Below are 20,148 nucleotides of genomic sequence, written 5' to 3'. Positions count from 1 at the left end.
CACGCGCGCGCGCGCGGTATCGTGCTGCGGTGTTATAAGAAATAAGACAAATGAAAAATCGATATATTATTTTATCATCCATTTATGGTGTTGGCGAATGTAAGCAAATTTATAGGTTTGTCAAATTCTGTTTTCCTAACGAACGATATTTTGAAAGAATAGCTGATTGTCGCAGCTGCGTTATAGCTATAATAGTACACTATAATACTATATATATATATCGTTGATTGTCGAACGATTATATAGTTTGTACACGATAAGGTGTATTACATTATATGTATTATATTACTGTACAGAGTCGGTGTATTGAATGACATGTTGTATATGGTTTATGTAAATTTTGACTTCAAATTCACACAGAGTCAAGTCTTGCGTAAATTGTAAAAAAAATATCATATAATTATGTAATATTTGACCATATAAATTCTATACACATAGTACGCATCTCGATATATTTTTATTTTTATTATTATGATAAAATAATTGGGAATTTTTATTATTTTGAATAATTATATTTATCTTATAATAATATGGAGTATTTTTCAATTAGAATTATTCTAAAAAAAAAAAAAAAAAAAAAATGTAAATATTTAAATATTCCAGCAACGAAATAATATGATGCAATAATAATCGATAGTTAGCATTCAGTATTCAGTAGGAAAACATATTATTTAAAAAATAGTACGCCTTTGTTTAATTAACAGAAAGAGAAATTATTTGATAACCTTGATAGTTTTCGTTGCATGCATAGGTGGAACGAAAAATGTAATTTGTTTAATTTAAGTAAATGAATTATGTGGTAAAATTAATAACTGTGAACCGATTACACTATTTGCTAATCCATTTGAACTATTGTCTATTGCTTAATACAATATTATTGTATTGCCAAATCGAAAATCATTTAATCAAAATATAGGCAACTTGTGTTTAAACATAAACTTACATGTAATTGTATACAGTATCAACCTACAATCTGTATTTAAACATTTTAAATTTTAAATCAGTCATGATAATATACAACTGATACTGATGTACTAAAACGTTTATTGTCTTTAACCATTATTTGCAGACGCGTCCATACAGTTATGGTTGGTGAAAAAGACTCCAAAATCGTGACGAAATTCCACGGAATGTAAATTGTGTGGATACATCACTTATAAAAAATATGTATATTAATTTACTTTTAGTTGCATTAAACTTTTTTTGTGCATATTTCATAACATTTTAATGAACCTATTATTGAAATATTCAATGCAGGGCCAGATTAAGGGGAGGGCTAAGTGGGCTGTAGCCCAGGGCCCCCACAATTTTATGATATTTAAATTAGGATACAGGAAAAATATTATGATGTATTTCCTTGTTTATGTATTATATGGGCCTCCATAATGAATTCCGTCCAAGGGCCACTACATACCTAAATTCGCCCCTGATTCAATGTATTTATGTTTTTATTTTTCGATGAAATTCAATATGATGATTTTTGTACACAGTTGTTCCAAAATAGCCTAAATAACCTATACGCAAGCGTCATAATATAGTAGCCATCCCTGGAAAAGGTACACTTAAAAATGGATGTTTGTACCGAACAGATAACGGACTACACGAGCGATATACCTATAATACGTAGGTATACATATGGCCCATACAATACGAGAGAAAAGTCGTAATGTAAAATGGTATTTTACGCGATACGGAATGAACTATATGAGCATTGGATAAAATATCTAAGTACTTCTTTACGTTGGATAATGTACGTTTGTAATAAACCTGTGTTGAGGGGAAAAAAAATGTTAATAAAATATGCGAACGATCGTATTGTGTAATCGTCGTCTATATTTGTACAACTACTACAGCTACCACTATACTACTGTCTACAACTACTACAACTACTACTATTACTACTACACCTGCAACGCGTACACAATATCTTCGGTGAAAAACGTCAGCCGGACGACCCTTTTAAATAAAACACGATACCTCCGGCGCGGTCGATCGCGGATATTCCGGTTCGGCCCACGCGGTCGCTATATATTCTATATATTATGTGTGTGCGTATTCGTATTGTACTCGTGTTGGCGGCGAGATATAGTCGCGATGCGAAACAAACAAACAGCAACAAAAAAAGTAATAAATAAATAATACGTATTGCGAGTATAAATAATAATAATATATGTATACGGGTATATATATACAATATACGTTGCAAGATCGCGACGCCGAGAGAGAGTGAGAGGAGAGAAAAAAAACGGACGACCAAAGGATGACGGCGAGGAAGCGACTGCGGAGGAAGGAAGGAAGCTATATACAAGCAACATATTATATACCTTTACGGAAAAGGGTTTATGTGCGGCGGAGGTCCCGCGACGTGGCCAATAAACATGACACGGAGATATCATCTTGGAAACGGGAAGCGGCACGAGAGATATTTGGATTGCGTGCGCGAATAACACACACACACATGCGCGCGCGCCAGAGTTGTTACCCTGCATTGTGAAAACAGTACAAATTCAATACGTCACAACTGCGTATTTCACTCATCCGCCGCCGGTGCTCCGAGATATGTTCATGCGTGCAGATGATATACAGGGTGCTCGGTATTTATTCAACACCGCGGCCGCGAAAATCTTTGGGGAATATACGGAAATCGTAAAAACCCTAGTGAGATTAGGTTTAGGCCTTCCTCCAATACCTCCCTCCCTCCCCAAAAAATGTGCGTTTTAGTGATGCCTATAACTACTATGCCTCCTAATTTTATGGCGTCCGTGTCTACTGTCTAGTGTCTGGTAAGGTTGTAATACCTGCAGCTGTAATACCGAAATATTATATGATTGACACTATTCGTATGCGTTTCGTCAACGGTGAACAAGTGGACAAATGGTAGTGTTACTGCAGGCTTGCAGTGGAAACGTTTAGAATTCGATAATCGAAGACGACTATATGGTAACATAATATAATATACGAATTACGAACGCAGAAAATTTCAATAATATCCGTTTTTCGTCAGTTCTCTTACTATATTATACTACGATTTACTCTAAAAGACAAAAATAAAAAATGGGAGGTGGCCGACTAAATTTGAAAAAAATATCATCGTTTTATTTCGTTATACTTAAATATATAAGTATACACACACAAACTGTATGTCTACTGGCCGTTTACCCTGTAGGTACACACGACACGGTAGTGTACATAATATTATCGTGTACGCGCGTAGGCAACAACAACAATAATATAATATTATGTGTCATACGAACAAACGTCGCTGTCGTCGTTCGGACTCCGGATCATACCTTCTTAGCCGAGGAGCCGACGTTATCGTACAAACTGATCGTCAATTGTCGACGAAGACCACAACGCGCGCGACTCGACGGCCGACTTGCATATTATTATGCACGTGTATATTATTATACATAACGTGCATAAGACAAACGGTTGGTGGCGACGACGTAAAAATCGTTACGATGAACTAGCGGATTTTACCGGTGGAATGTCATTTTTTCACGATCGTGCCAACCATTCCCGTGCGAAACGCGATTAAAATGAAATCCATTCGTTATAAGTTTATAACACATCGCGCCCAGATTTCGATGCAAAGTGCATTATTTTTTGGGTGCTCTAGGACGATGCATTCCAAGTGCATAATAATTTGTTTTCTATAACAGACAAATCAAAGGTGATACTTTTGTTTTGAATTTTTTTTAACATTTTTTCAAATCATTTATTTATTAATGTTTTGTGCATATATACGCACGCATCAATAGATTTTTCGAGCTTTTAGTGTTAGTTCAAAATATTAAATTAGGAAATATTGTTTTCGCAATAATTACTTTAATATTTTTTGGAAATTTTTCATTTGCGTAAACAAAATAAATATTAATTGACCAGTTGGGAGTTAGGTACATCATAATTATGTTTATTTCCGGTAGATTTAAGGTTTATTGTGTTTGCCTAATATTGTTTTTTTGTTTTTGTATTATTATTATATTAGTTAAGTTGAAGTGTTAAAAATGTCAAAAGTTAAACTATAATGTTATTGCACACGATTATTTGTTTACTTAAATCGACGTACGCATCGTGTAAAAATCAAGCCGGAGTTTAAGGGATCTTGTGAGGTATAAAGACTGTTTCTATATGATTAAACTCTATTACCACTATAGTATGTACATAGTTTTTAGAAACATAAATGACAAAGTATAAAATGTCTAAATTTTAAACGAGTTAGTTTTAAATCTTACCGCATTTTCATATACATAATATGTATGTATAACAACGTCGAGTCAAACATAAACCAGTTATAGCAGACTTCAAAGGATTTGGCGGTAATCGTTTAAACAGTTTGTTCAACTTGAGTTAACAGTGATGGATTATATCTGAGTTTATATTATATTTCTAATTTCGTCTGATTTTATTATGACTATACGGTCTATACGATTTAATACTTTTATATTGTATGCGTGGTAATGAATCCTGTGACCGCGAGTAATAATATATAAGAGCCTTTACATATTAAATTTCATTTATCTATATAATAAGTGTATACGCCTACATACCAATTAACACGATACGTGGATGTGCCCCACTTCAGTCGGCTTCGGATTGTTAGCTTAGGTTTTGATGTCAGATGCTGTGTTGTTAAAATAAAACATTATTCAAACGTGAAACGGTATAATTAAACTGCTAATTGTGAAATGTTATAGTATTGTATAAGGTATAACGTAGAGCACGTGCATTTTTATTTTGATAGAAATATAATATATTATACTGAGATTTTAGTTTCAGAGTGATAGTTATTACTGAAAAAAAAAATATCTTTAGTATTGCATCAATTATTGAAGCAACTACGGGGAATGTTAAAAATTAAACAATTTATTTTCTTTTATCAACAATGTTACTGTGGGTATGACTTAACTTATTATAACAGTATTTGATCCGATAAAATGTAAGCATTGACAATATAAACTTCAATCGATTTACACTTTAATATAGATTATTATGGTCAACGTATATTCTTTTGATCAGATATACGTGTATAGTATATAAAACCATACAAATAAAAAATACAACTTAAAATTTAATGTTATTTACATCTAATAAGACTTGGCACAATATTATGATCTTACTATATTTCGTCATGTTATTTGTTTATAAATATGTTAACTAATATTTTTTTCTCAATAAAATAAAATACCAACATAAATTACTATTACAAAATAGGAGGTACAAGTTAACTTTACAATACAAAAAAAATATTCTTTTTTTCATAAACATTTGCAAACAGCTATAGACTGCGAATAAGAATAATTATTTAACTTATAATGTGATATAAATCAGTATTTTAGTTTTCGGTAATTCAAAATGTTTTTTTTTTTTATTTATTACTTATATTTTTTGTTGACAAATTAATATTTCATTACCCGTATACGACGTATATTATAGCGAAGGTTATGCGAGCATAAACAAAAAAAAAATGACCTGTATTTATACTTGAAGATACTAACAAGAGAAGTAACGAAATTATAATTTTAGAGTAGGTACACGACATGTTCACATTATAATAGAAATTGTTTTTTTTTTAGATCTCCTAGTGTTACTATGATGAGTAAACACGCAATGCAGTAATATTTTAAATCTTGCTCGTTGTATTTTTACTGTAAAAATTTTATACTTTTGTCTTGAACTATTATAAATAAGAATTATTGTAAATCCTTGAAATGTGATCACAGCTGAATAATAATCATAAAATGAATAATAATCGTATAATTATGTTATCGTTTAAATGTTTAATACACGTTTATTGGCTGTGTACTAATTTTACTTTATGATAATACTGCAACGCACAAGTATCGATGAGGTAGTTAAGAGTCAATTTGAAGAATACCATATGTAGTAATTTTTTTGTTTTATAAACGTTTGAACGAACTGAAACCTATTTTTTCTCGTCATTTTTTCTTCAGTAAAAGTTTCTTTTAATAGAATAATTTTTTTTTATCAGAACATCTCATTTTCTTTTTATATAAGTAAACATATACTTCAAAACGTTTTACGAATTTCGAATGAAACGGACATAAAAACGGTTCACAAACAAATTAATGAGGAGATAGTTAGGTACATGTGTATACATTTCTTATCTATTTGCAAATTACCCTACTGTGAGTTTTCGTGTTCCACAAATTGAAGCTATCAATTATTATTATTAATATTAAATTTTAAACTATACAACTATTAACTATTAGTTCGATGATATTAAACATACACATATCGATATAGTAAAATTGTTTTCTTTTTAATGAAGATTATATAAGTTCCCATAACGAATAGGCAAATTTTAAATATTTAATACGGCATAGTAGGAAATCTTGACTGCGTATAATACACAACGATAGTAAATTATTTCATCAGAGTAAACATGAATAAACAACATTCTGTATTGTATATACAATAATATCCATTAAATTATAATATAATAAAAAAAAAATGTTCATAGATAGATAATATTTATATATGTAATATATATTTGTGTATTTAGATTTATTATTTTATTCAAGTATATTATCGTTATAATTTGTAGGTAGGTACTTTTACACATTATTCGTTTGCAGTAATTGTGAAATAATTAATCACCATTTTATCGACATATCAATTATTGTTTATAAATTATAAATATATATATTAATAAGGTTACTATTACTTCGTTTATTTCAATTTTCGCGGTTAAGCATATTGTATGTATGTATCTATATATATGTATGTGGCTATATAATTCATTCAGTTAACCGTGGGAATATTACACTAAAGCGATATTTTTCTGTTATGCATAATTGGGTATGATTTTTCTCAGTTAACAGTTTGTAAATTACTTTAAAACGATTTATACGTATAATTCATATTGAATGAGTTAGATTTTAATAACTATACAAGCAAGGTTTAACGTTTTATTTATCTTTTTGTAAATTTGATATACCTACATAATATATTAACATTAGTGCAATCTGATAAATAAGTACTTAATTTTATAGAAAAAAACTAAACCAGTTTATCCTATATATTGAATTATATTACTGATATAGTCATATAGAAGTTTAAGTTTTTTTTAAGTATATATAGTTACTTATCGATTCAGTATCAAAAGGTGTTATTTGGCAATATATGTTTATTTAATTTATTTATTTTTTGGAATTAGTGAATATTATAATATATATTATCAGTCTTTTCTTCATGTTTAATTTTGTTACCCTTAAAGATGATATCAATTCGTGTATTATTACTATACTATTATTTTGTGTGCATACCTATCTATATTGGTACGTGATGAATGATAATACCTACAAGAGTCTTAAATGTTTGAAAGAATAAATTACAAAATAACAAATTGTTGTCTAAAAATATATTTTGTGTGTGAGATACGAGTACAATTCAAATAAATAAACGAATCGCCTTTAGGCTTCATGTGTTACAACAACACGTTGAATAATCTGTACGGAAATTTTTATACCTATACGGTATAAATGTATATAATAACAATATTATCTTACAATAGTTTAATAGTTATATCACTGATCGTGTATTTATCTGCATCGCTGCGCACTACGAATAATAATAAAAAAATTGTTTCTAAAATGCTCACAAAATGTAGGTTGTTATAAATATTTTATATTGTACCACACGACCCGCATCTATTATTATATAAATTATAGGTAGGTGCATAATATTATTATGATATTATATGACATGTAACTTTATTTAAAATATCCACGACTTATTAGTTTATATATTTTGTGTATCTATTCAATGTATGCGTATGCCATCTAGTCGGATGTCTGTGTTAATTATTTTATTTTTATTATTATTATTATTATTATTATTATTCAATTACACGCTGCACTACATGTCATTATGTATTATGTACACATACATGCATAAAATACGTTTTAATTGGTAACATAATTGGACTACGGAGGAACTTTTGATAATGTTATTTAAATTAAACTCGATGACTGTTGTCCGTTTGTAATGAGTAGAAAAATGATAGTACCCACCTTTATTAATTTTCAGACAAGAACGCTGTGAGAAGATTTAACACGAAATCAGAAATGACCACCCAGTTTATTTCAAGCGCACATAATAATAATACGATTTTTTTTTTTTTTTTTTAATAAACGTCTATATAATGTTTTTAATAATGGTCGATGTAATTTGTCTATAAAATTTTCGGACACGATATTGGATATCCGGTCGAAAGATTATTGGTACTTTATTAGTTATTACTTATTATTATTATTGTATATACTCGCCGCGCGCCGTATATAACATAGCCCATGGCCCGGTGGGAGTTTCCGAAGGTGTACGAGACCGTTCAGCCAGTAATTAATATTAATAAATATATGTATATACGTTTATATTATATTTGTCATTATCTGATATGAATGGAAACATATACCCGGGGAAAACAAACAAAACTCGCATTGATATCATCTCGATTTGCGTTTTGTTTTACGACTCGGACACACCTCTTCCACGTTCTGCGTGCTCGAAATATATAATATATATATATATATATCGAGTCCGCCCAAACACGTAGCATCAGAACGTTTATTATTATTGCTATTATTATAATTATTATTAAAACAGCGATGACGAAATGTGTACTTATTATTATCATTATTATTATTATTTTTTTATTTCACATTGATAATAATAATATATTACCTGTACAATCTAATATATAGCGAGACTTATTTGTTTGTATTATATTATTATAATTTGAGTGTGCAATCGTTTAATGTCTCGGGCCGCGGTCACGCGTTCGTACATAATAATATTATTAAATTAAATTGTTAGTCGCGCGAGGTTCGTAGAAATCAATTTGATTGGAAAAATTATAAGCCTATGCGTGTGAGTGAGCAAAGTCTGTGAGGTGCAGTTAGTGTGTGTATGTGCGGTGAACGGAATGAATAGAGAACTACTATACAACAGCACATTTTCGAGTCCACATTATTTATTAAATTTTACTCATAAATAAATAATGAAACATTCATCAATTAATCCAATAGATAATTACTAACATAAAAATTAGATTTCTCATTGTGGCCGAGACGGAGTTTAATTATAAACAATAACCATACATAATGATTAAACGATTATATTATTCCAGTTATTGATATTGGTAGTATGTGGCTACACTAAATTGGAGGACTCCCATGTTATAATTTTTTATGGTATTCATAAATATAATTTTATCATAACTAAAAAGTACCCATCTCTAAATATCTTATTATTTTATTGTTAGACCTGTCTTGGGAGCATACCCGCTGTTAACAGGTTATAAAAAATATATAATGTATACCATAACTTATGTGACAAAACTTTGTTTTTCTTAAAGAAGGCAATTTTTCGCATTCCAAAATCCTCTAACGAAAAAACAATTTGCATATTAATGTAATAATGTACAGTCTTAATAAATGAAATAAATTTAATATGTTTAAAAAGATAAATCGTAATTCTTTTGTATTTGTTATATACGTATACAACAACATACCTCATAAAAAACAGTTCATATGTGACATTAATACTTTTTGGTTCAAAATAATAATATTATGATATCAAAACATAGACATATTAAATTATATAGTTTTGTATATAGGTACATAACCCAAAATAAGTCAACAAAGTTGTTCTTTATTAAAATGTAAAATAACTGCCTATAATAAAAAAATAGTTATAAAATATTTATATAAATATATAGAATTGAATATATTAAGTTAATAATAACTACAGTAGAGAAACCCATACAAATAGGTAATCATTTTTCTGGAGAATATCCAATTTCAAAAAAAAAAAAGAAATTAACTAATTATGTCGAATGTGGTATTTTGAAGTGAAAAAAATAGAAAATTATTACAATTTAAAACTCAGTTAAATTATATGCTTGATATTTTTTATAAGGCATTTTTATTGATAATCTATACAAAAATATCACTATAAATATGAAAATGTTTTAGATTATGGATTCTAGTATGAAATAATGGAAGCAAAAACTGCGTAAATATTAGTTTACAAAAATGCAATGGTTTAAAATAGCGATGCGATGCGTGTATTCGTTATCAATAATAACCAATTATATATTGGTAATAGATAGGTAATTCATATTATAAAACATATTATTATAAAATTATGTCAATGGAAACAAATGAAACACGAAATGAAAGATTATGATTATTAAAATAATGTTTAAATAAAAATGTTGAATTCGGTTTGGGTAAAAATAAAATTCACCATTATTAATTTAAATTGGCTCTAGATTCAATGGAAGAACGATGGGATATTTTTTATAAAATAATGTCATTTGACTTCATAATTACCTATAATTATATATTTGAATTTAATTTGAAATTTAATAGGAGATAATTAAATTAAATTAATATTAGAAAATCGTGTAAATTGATTTTTATTGCAGGTACGTACGTAACTTATATACGAATAATCAAGAAAAATATCTTTATTCATTTTTGATGTTCGAGAATAGCCAATAAGAAAACAAATTAGTAGGGTAATGTATTAAACGTGACCCCTACATGTAACCGAAGGGTCAAAGGTGTTTCAAAATTATTTGTTTTTTATGTTTTAAGTTATAACATACTTTTACTAACCAGTATTCGAAGAGTTCGTTAAAAATGGAAACCGCTAAAAAAAATAAATGTTATATCGAATGCTTGGCAAGTAAAAGTTGATCGAGAACAGTTAATTTATCGTTAAATGTAATCATACATTGGTTACTCTGGTTTAAATAATTTTGCTCATTATTGAAATAAAAACTGGCGTACAGAAATGTAATAACTAAATGTTTGTGAAAAATAAGTTACCGTATTTAGTTTACTTTGCCTTTAGCTAAATTTTTGTTACCAATAATAATTCCATACGCTTTCATGTATACTGCATTATTATTATTATTTATTTTAGGCAATAGACAAATAATTAATAAATCATTCTTATTGAAAATAATAATCATTAAATTTATATAATAATTTGTATAAAAGTAAATTGTATATGTAAGTGTGTATATATTACATTTATTTTTAATGTTGCATTACTTTTAACGAATATCATTAGATGAGTGTGACCTATTAAATCATAAATAAATATATTTTTTCTTACCTAATGTTCGATAAATTAATAACAATCACAATACAACCACGGATAATTTTACACGATTACATATCAATAGTTATTGTATATAAACGTAAAAATTAATGAACTCTACTGTATCTACCTATTTCTTTATATGCTTATGATGTTTAATGGTTATAGTATGTGTCGTGAAGTAGGTGGTTGAAGTTTTCCGATTCTAAAAACTTGTTGAATAAACAACATATATTATGTGCACTCATATAGCAGGATTAGGTACTATATTACATTATGATTTGTGTTACTATATGTATAAACCATCACTAAAAATGATTTACCAACTAGTTCAAATTAAACCGGATTAAAAATAAAACGGAGGGCGTAAAATCAATAATTCCGTATCTTTTTTATAATGAATCTAATATTTTAATAATTAACGTATATAGTTATTATGTAGGGGAATATCGTAATTTAATTATTATTTTTTAATTAATCATTATTTTTTTATACACATAAAGTGTTAAGGTTAAGCACATAAGTTTTGTAACGTATTCACGTATAGTACGATTATCGATTGGAAAAAAAAACGTGTTATTTAATTTTTTTCGATTAGTGCGCTAAAATGTATAAAGATCGCCTGTGAATAATTTGCAAGCAATTTGCTATTCGTGTATAAACCAAATTTGAATACCTATTATACAAAAATTTAATTAGAATATTGTAAAATACACGTAAGGATAAATTACTATTAATTTTTAATAATTTCCGAAAGAATTAAATGTGGACATGTTTTTTTAAATATAAGAATGATGTACAATTCAATGATTAAAAAAAATCAGACATTTAGATTTTTAGCCAATTTGAATTGAGAATTTCTCGTGTCTTGAAAGAAATACAACGCTTGTGGTTTGAGGGAGTAGATCAAATAAAAATTGGATGCCAGTCATTTGTTGTGTAATTGTGTATTAAAACTGTGATATGAGAATTGGAAAAAAACCATTGGAGTTAAAAAAATATCATGCCATACAGGCTAATTGAAAGCACCACGCTGGGAATTATTATTATATTATTATCCGGTCAACGTTTATATAAAATATACCATTCCTACCTATATCGTCTCTGTATGTAGATGTGCGCGAGTAAACTACGAACGGTCATTCTGTGACATTCCGTTATCACATATTATATGCGTTCAATGGATCGAATTTTAATTGACTTCCCATTCATATAACCTTAATATGCGCGTAAAATATAATTACTGTCACGCATATCGAAACGGAACTTAACGCACGTACTGTAACACCGTATAGTCTCTTTATAAATGAATAATATACACGCGAGTCTCATGTCGGTTACGGGAGAAATGGATTTAGGTTTTGAGCGGTAGAAAAATTATACGTGTATAATATGACGATCTATGTATGGCCACCGAAAAATTGTGAAACACAATTGTAATGTTTAAACTGTTTAAAGTTTAAAGTGTTATTAACAATTAATTTCAGCGAAACTCACCTAATCTGATCTAACTTTCATTGTCTCAAAAAGTGTTTCAGAAAATATTTTTGTCGTTGAATTGTTCAAGTTTTACTTTTTTAAATGATATCTAGCCATTCAATTTTCCAGTCAAATTACTATTTTTTCTAATCAAAATTTGAAAAAGTTAATTAATTATTTGTAAGTATAAGTATAAAACGCAGTCCAACGATCGACAAGTGACTTTAACTGTGGCTGTTTTTGTTGTACTTTTTGGCGACATATGTATCATCCACTTCTCATTTCATAACACAGACATTACATTTCAGAATAATAGTATTTATAATAGAATCCAGTTTTCCGTCAATTGCCGCCGACCCACGACTAACCGGCCGATCAATAATAACATCGTTGTTGCTAACATCGAGCTGCACGCTTACGGGATTTTCGCGCACAACTCGGCCGCAGTCGAGTACAATTGGCCCGCGGTGTCCGTATGCCGGATGTATTTTATTGCGCAATCGGTGGTTTTTTTTTTTAATATTTCGTTTTCGTCGTTGAGTACGCGTATTATTACACCGGGAGGACTGGTTTCTAGCGTGGGTTTCACTGTGCGCCGCAATAATAATATAATATTATTCTAATTTGTAATAACGGGCGAAATATGAAAATGAGTCAAAAAGGAAAAAAAAAAAATAATAATAATAAACATCACGTGGCTACCAGAACGCATATTAACATTGTGTATAATATAATATAATATGACTAATGACCGCTATTAAAAACATTGGAGCGCGATCCGGCTATATTACACATATTATACGCGCACATACGTCATTAATGCTTAATTTAACGGCACCGAATAAATCACGGACGGATTTACATACACGACACACGGTATTATCCCGTACAAATTGCTCTAGTGCACACGCCGTGTGTACCTATGTATACCGCGGTATACGGCCGATATAATATTATTATATACCTGGAGCGCGCTGCCGTGTACCTATATATTATACACGTACAACCGCGTGTTATACAGAGTGTGTTTGCTGCGCTGCAAAAGCGACTGACGCAACGACACTATAACAATGTAATATATTGTTTTAATACCGTACGCGACAACTTTTAATCGATTCCATTCGATGAACTATTAAAACGCGGTTAGGTTGTGCCGATGACGATTTAAAAAAAATGTCGATTGGAACACTATTCTATATTGTATAGAGTGGTTACAGGCGGGTCGGTGTTGGTAGTGTATGCTAAACACCCGATCTACTACCAAATGTTCGTGGGTTCTTATACTCTGTCACACTCTGTATACACACGCACCCGTCATCGTGCTGAGGCTAAACTTTTTGGGCCACGCGGATCGTCCGACCGTGCCGAATCACAATAATATGTTAAATTATTATTGTCGGCTAAGGTTAATATTATTATATATTATATTCGACCACGGTGTATATTACGTATTTATGCGTATAGGTACATCACGCGTAAGATGTTTCGTGGTGGTGGGGGTGGGAAGTACGCCAGTGAGGGGAAAATTTGTCGGTAAGATTTTGAAACGAACACGAAAAAAAAAACTTGTACCTATATTTATATATATATAATATATACCTAATATAATATTTGAGTACGCGAGCGCGTTTCATCATTATATTATTTACAGTTGCTGACCGCCACTGCTGCAGTTGACGATCGATCATTGTCGTTTTATGTGTGTATACATATATATATAATTATCATAATATTGTAAACAGAAAAATTACAATAACATTATATTCTCGAGAAGCTTCCCCGATCTGGGTTTATGTTGTATAGTCGAATATTCAACTGCCGTTTATGATTTTTACGTGTACCTATATACTGTGATTTTTTTTATAGTATTTTTTTTTTCTGCAGCCGAGCCGCCGTTTGCTTGCATAGTATAATATTCTTACTCGTGTTAGGTATTATCATATTATCGTCATCTGCACATATACGCGCGGGACAAGACGGCAGAGGTTTTTAATTAGGGCAAAAGTGATTGGCTCGCAACGTCCATTTGATACGGACGTCACATTTAAATACTATATATAGGTACATTATATATATTACAAGCGGGCGAGCTCATGTAAACGTCAAAACGTATTATTTTGGTCTCAAAACATTGACGATATATTATATTATACATTACGCGTTATGTTAAATTGGCCGAATAACCTTACCGCGGCTTTCGGTATTGCCCGTAATGTCGGCGTTGTCGTATTCGTGATCAGTGATTAATGGTTATACGCATATAATGTATCCCTTCAAAAGTTAATCATAATTTGTTGGAACGAATTTGTTGGCCGTGTATATTATTGAAGACTTTTTGTACGGATATACCGCACCGTTCTATAATTTATATACCTTCGTTCATTACTGGTTTCGATATTGTGAGGTTGATGAACGTCGCCTTAATATTTTTTTATACGAAGAGAACTATTATAATATTATTATATTTTGTAATAGGTTCGATTTTTAGTCCACTAATACTCTATTAATACGATAGGTTAGGTTATGTTATAGCATATGGTTATTTTACTATAAATATATAATACGAACCCGCATAATACATATAAGAAGGTATCGATGCCGATACATTTAATTGCATTTTTTTAAATACTTATGTCTTATACACCACTTAAGTAACCGACATTATTCATAGTAATATAATTATTGTAAATAAAAATAACACTTACTATTGGTATATTGATTGCGGTTAAATTTTACAATATTTCAGCAGTTTTTTGTTTCTATTCTAGTTCGACTTGGTAGTATTGAATTACCTTGATATCATAAATTATATTTTGTATTATTTACCAACATTTATTGCAATATCCAATGCCATAATAATTTAATTTTAATTAATTAAGTTTTGTAATTTTAAACGTATCAAGTGTGTCTATGATTAATTTGAATTTTAGTCACTGCCATATCTATATTCTAATCCAAATGTTAAACGCGTATTAACTATACTTTATAGTTTTATACCCCATCATAGTATGATGTATATTATTATTTGATAGTCGATATAATATTATTATTATTATATTATTAATTATTATGAATTTTGATACTTAACATGAATTAATAGCAAAAAGAGAACGTGTACCTTTTAAAATACGTGATGATGATGATGATGTGGTTCCTATAATTATTATGATGTGATGTTTTAATTAATATAATGTATTAAATGGGTAATCGATAATTTATAATGGTTTTTGATTCGTATTACATAATACCAACTTATAATGTTTATTAATAATTTATATTGAATAAAAAATTGAGTAATGTTTTGAAATGTCGATAATAACTATGTCAACAACTAGTGTCATACACATATATTTTAATATGCGTTTAAATACTTTAAATTACAGGATCGTATCGGTTATAGGTAAAACATGAAGTATATAGATAAAATATTAAAATCAGTAATATTTATTTTTTGTACAAAGAAAGTAGTCATTATGAGAAATTTAGACATAGTTTTGAACATTTTATATATATGTGTAACAATAAACCTAAAACCCTATAGGTAGAAGTATATAATAAACGTATTCGACGTATTATATTTATATATTCCTACTAGGTATGTATAACTATTTAATAACAGTAACTTCTGATTGATTATATTTTTTGCTTCAACAGCTATCGTATGGATTGTATGAAAATTTGTTTTCCAAATTAAACATATGGTTTTCTAAACTTTCTAATAATGTACGATATACACGATGAACGGTGATATTTTTTAATGGTGCCTAGCTATTGGTTAAAAATGTCAATAAACGCAACCGATAACCGTTTATGATAATAGGTAATTGTCATATACTTGTCGAGATACTAAAGTACGATACTCCACAAGTCCACACCTTTCATGCACACAATACCGCCTATTGGATCGCCAAACATGACGTATACATAATATTATGTGTCCACCGCGCGTCGTTGTTGTCGTCGTCACCGACCCGCATAATATAATATTATAATGAGTTAGGTTAACTTATATATATATATACGGGAGACTTTAACGATGGGAGTATTTTTTAAACGCTAGCGGCCGTTGTTACGGTTTGTTTTGATTTTTTTTTTTTTTTTGTTTATACGTACCATATACACTGCATTTTTTTTCATTTATTTTAACCAACGAACATAGAAAAGACCGCACACACATAATATTATACTTAAAAAAATGTTATATATGTGTACCTGTAGTGTATGTGTTATACACAATAGATCCAGTTTATTTTAAGGCACTTCACACCGCGCGTACACACACGCATACACTGTCACACCGAAGTCTATTCATTACCACATGCGTGTTCCATAAATTTTAAGTGGCGCGCGTAACAATGTACTTGCGAGTTTATAATATAACATTATTATATGCATGCGCCGCGACGTCTCAATAATATTATAATTGTTCTCTCTTTTGTAGGGGTTGAAAAATACGCATACGGTTGCGTATATATATATAATATGTGTTTTTAAGACATGAGAAAAAATGCAGACCCTATAAAAATATAGGCAACGACCACTTACCATATCAATTCGACGACACCTTCGCCCTTTACCACACGAACGTCTCATTGCAGCTTGGCAAAATGGCTGCTGCGCACGCAGCTTCTCTTATCACACCATTATCACTGTTATTTTCAAATATGATAATCTGATTATGCGCGCGTGAATTTGAATTATTAAATGTATTTATTAAATTATTAACTTTTATATGAAATCACAATAATAATAGAAAATTTTTTTTTTCATCTGATTGATTACTCTATTTATTTTATTATTATTATGAATTATAAAAACCATTTATTTGAAATTATTATGTCAACTCATTTAGTGTCTTTATAATATGATGAAAATACTTTCATATTAAAGAATTTAAAGTAAACTTAAACTTAAGTATAAATTATTTTTTAAAGGTAAAAATACCAAGTGTACAATTTAAATATATATAATTTAGTTTATCTTAAATCATGCTACCAACCAATAAGAATGCTTTAGGTCGAACCATAACAATAATCAAATTATAAAAAACACATAAACACAAAAAATAAAGAGTACAATATCATGTACTTAACACTATTGTTAAGGACACTAGGACACACGTCAAATAAGAGTACTGTCCTACGAAAAAGAGTACGTCTGGTTACCATACTTATAAGTAATCTTGGATTGTAAAATAAAAACAAAACTGACAAATGAAAAAATTTAAATAAATACAATGTATTTTATTATTTTCATTTTTATAAATATTAGAAATAGGAAATGTTCCTAGTTACTTGTGTATACATATTTAGATATATGACATTTATTTTATTCAACTCCAAATACAATATCATTGATTGCTATATAAAATATTTGAACATTTAAAATAATACATAATAACAAGAAATTTCCAAGTCATAAATCTTCTAAAAATAAGTTATTAATCTCAGGCTGACATAGGTGTTTATACTTATTGTGATTTTCATTTAGCTAGTATTTTATTTTTGTTTGTATCTTAACAGCTGAGCATCATGTCATCTAGTGCATCTGAAATTAAATGTTCAATTTGTGATACAAAGTTTACACAAAAAAAAAATTTATATGCACATTTAAGAAATATACATGGTAGTGATTCTTTAGGTGTAAATAATTATGTTTGTAAAGTTTGCGAGAAAACATTTAAAGTTCAGAAAACTTTAGATACTCATATAAAAAAATATCATAAAAATGGTGATGCAAATAGAGAAACAAGAATAATTTGTCCTTATAATGAATGTAACGAGCCTTTGTTACAAAAATTTGGCCATGATAAAATTTGTGTGGATGGTACTCACGGAACTAATGCATATGACATTCAATTGTATACTGTTGTCACTGTAGATGAATTTGGATCTGGTTGCCCAGTTGCATTTTGTTTATCAAATCGATCCGATGAGCTAATTTTTCAATTATTTTTTGAAAAAATCAAATTTAATGTAGGAGTTATTGACTGTAAAGTTTTTATGACAGATGATGCTCCTGCATTTTATAATGCTTGGGTTACCATAATGGGATCAGTTGAACATAGACTTCTGTGTACTTGGCACGTCGATAAAAACTGGAGACAAAATTTATGTTGGATGAATGTTGGGCATATTGCTATCGACTAAGACTTGGAATTAATACCAACATGTACTTGGAATCGTTTCATAAAGTATTAAAACACATATATTTGGAAGGAAAAAGAGTAAAACGTTTGGACAAAACAATTAATGCTCTTATGAAATATTCCAGAGATAGCCTATACAAACGTTTGATTAAGTTATCGAAAAATGTCCCTACTGAAAAAGTCCAAAGAGTACGTCAAAGTCATAATTCAAGTAAATTAATTAAACTGGAACAAATACAAATTGTGGAAAATAAAAAAGTATATATTATCAAATCCTTATCCAATCCCTCGCAGCAGCACTATATTATAAAAACTGATGAAACATGTTCATATTCATCATGTTTGAAATGCATAAAGTGTGATATTTGCATTCACACCTTTCATTGCACTTGCATTGATAATGTTATTAAAGCGAATATTTGTAAACACATACATGCTTGTGCTCGTGAGTTTATAAGTTTAGACGACAATACTGAACACACTGTTTCGTACTACTCAAATACGACAGAGCAAAAAAAGGTAATGGATATGGTTGCAACTTCTAGTCATCATAAAGCTCACAAAAATCAAACAATCATAAGCCAAACAGAAATTATTTTAGGTCTGAGTTCAACAAATGAATATAGTAATGAAAACTTACAAAAAATTGAAAAAAAGTTGGCAGAAATTATAGCAATAATGAGCGAAGGAGGACAAGCACACTTAAAAACAGTTGAAGAAGTCAATGTTCAAAGAAAAATAGATCCACAGCTTCGACTTTATTCAACAAAAAAGAAATCCAGCAAAACAGCAATAGCAAAGCCTTCTGTAAATGAAGTAAATGCAATTATTTCTGGACTTAAAGATGAAAATAATGAGACTATAAATGTTCATAATGTATTCGATCATTCGTATTCTTAAAAGTACTAAACAATATTACTAAATCTTGAAACACTTACTTATTAAATCATGACAAAATAAATTACCTAAATCACACTTAACTTTTAATTAATAAATTTGTTATTTTTGCTATCAGTATTGAGTATATCACGCGCGCGCGCATAATCAGATTATCATATTTGAAAATAACAGTGATAATGGTGTGATAAGAGAAGCTGCGCGCGCAGCAGCCATTTTGCCAAGCTGCAATGAGACGTTCGTCTTTACCACGAGCGATTTATTGTCATTTTATTGCCGGGCACAAAGGCGTAGTCTTTTGTCGTCCGATACATATGTATATAACATATATATATATATTTTAATTTTCAACTACCTAAACCTTTAACCTTACCACCCCGTACGGTAGCGGTGCAAAAATGCTGTCGCTTTCGCTCGGCGGGGGGCGGGCGATGGGGGTGAGGGGAACGAGGTCAAACCTCAATGGAAACCGCCGAACAAACACGTCG

The 20,148-nt window shown here is 29.6% G+C and overlaps 1 long non-coding RNA gene across 4 annotated transcripts; it reads right to left on the bottom strand.

Moving 5' to 3' along the window:
- Window positions 1–17,836: 17,836 nt before the first annotated feature.
- Window positions 17,837–19,791, bottom strand: LOC132918378 (uncharacterized). Of its 4 annotated transcripts, none has more exons than XR_009660480.1 (3): window positions 19,702–19,791; window positions 18,450–18,712; window positions 17,837–18,162 (listed from the first exon to the last, which is right to left on the bottom strand). It is a non-coding gene; the product is annotated as an uncharacterized LOC132918378 (long non-coding RNA). The 4 variants fall into 4 exon arrangements; XR_009660478.1 differs by having other exon boundaries at window positions 18,450–19,568; window positions 19,702–19,777; XR_009660479.1 differs by lacking the exon at window positions 19,702–19,791 and adding an exon at window positions 19,404–19,695.
- Between the last annotated feature and the right edge of the window lie 357 nt (window positions 19,792–20,148).

Source organism: Rhopalosiphum padi, chromosome 1, assembly GCF_020882245.1.
Source record: "Rhopalosiphum padi isolate XX-2018 chromosome 1, ASM2088224v1, whole genome shotgun sequence".
Classification (NCBI taxonomy): Eukaryota; Metazoa; Arthropoda; class Insecta; order Hemiptera; family Aphididae; genus Rhopalosiphum; species Rhopalosiphum padi.
Note: the sequence above shows the minus strand (reverse complement) of the source record. Positions and strands in the feature narration are given on the sequence as shown.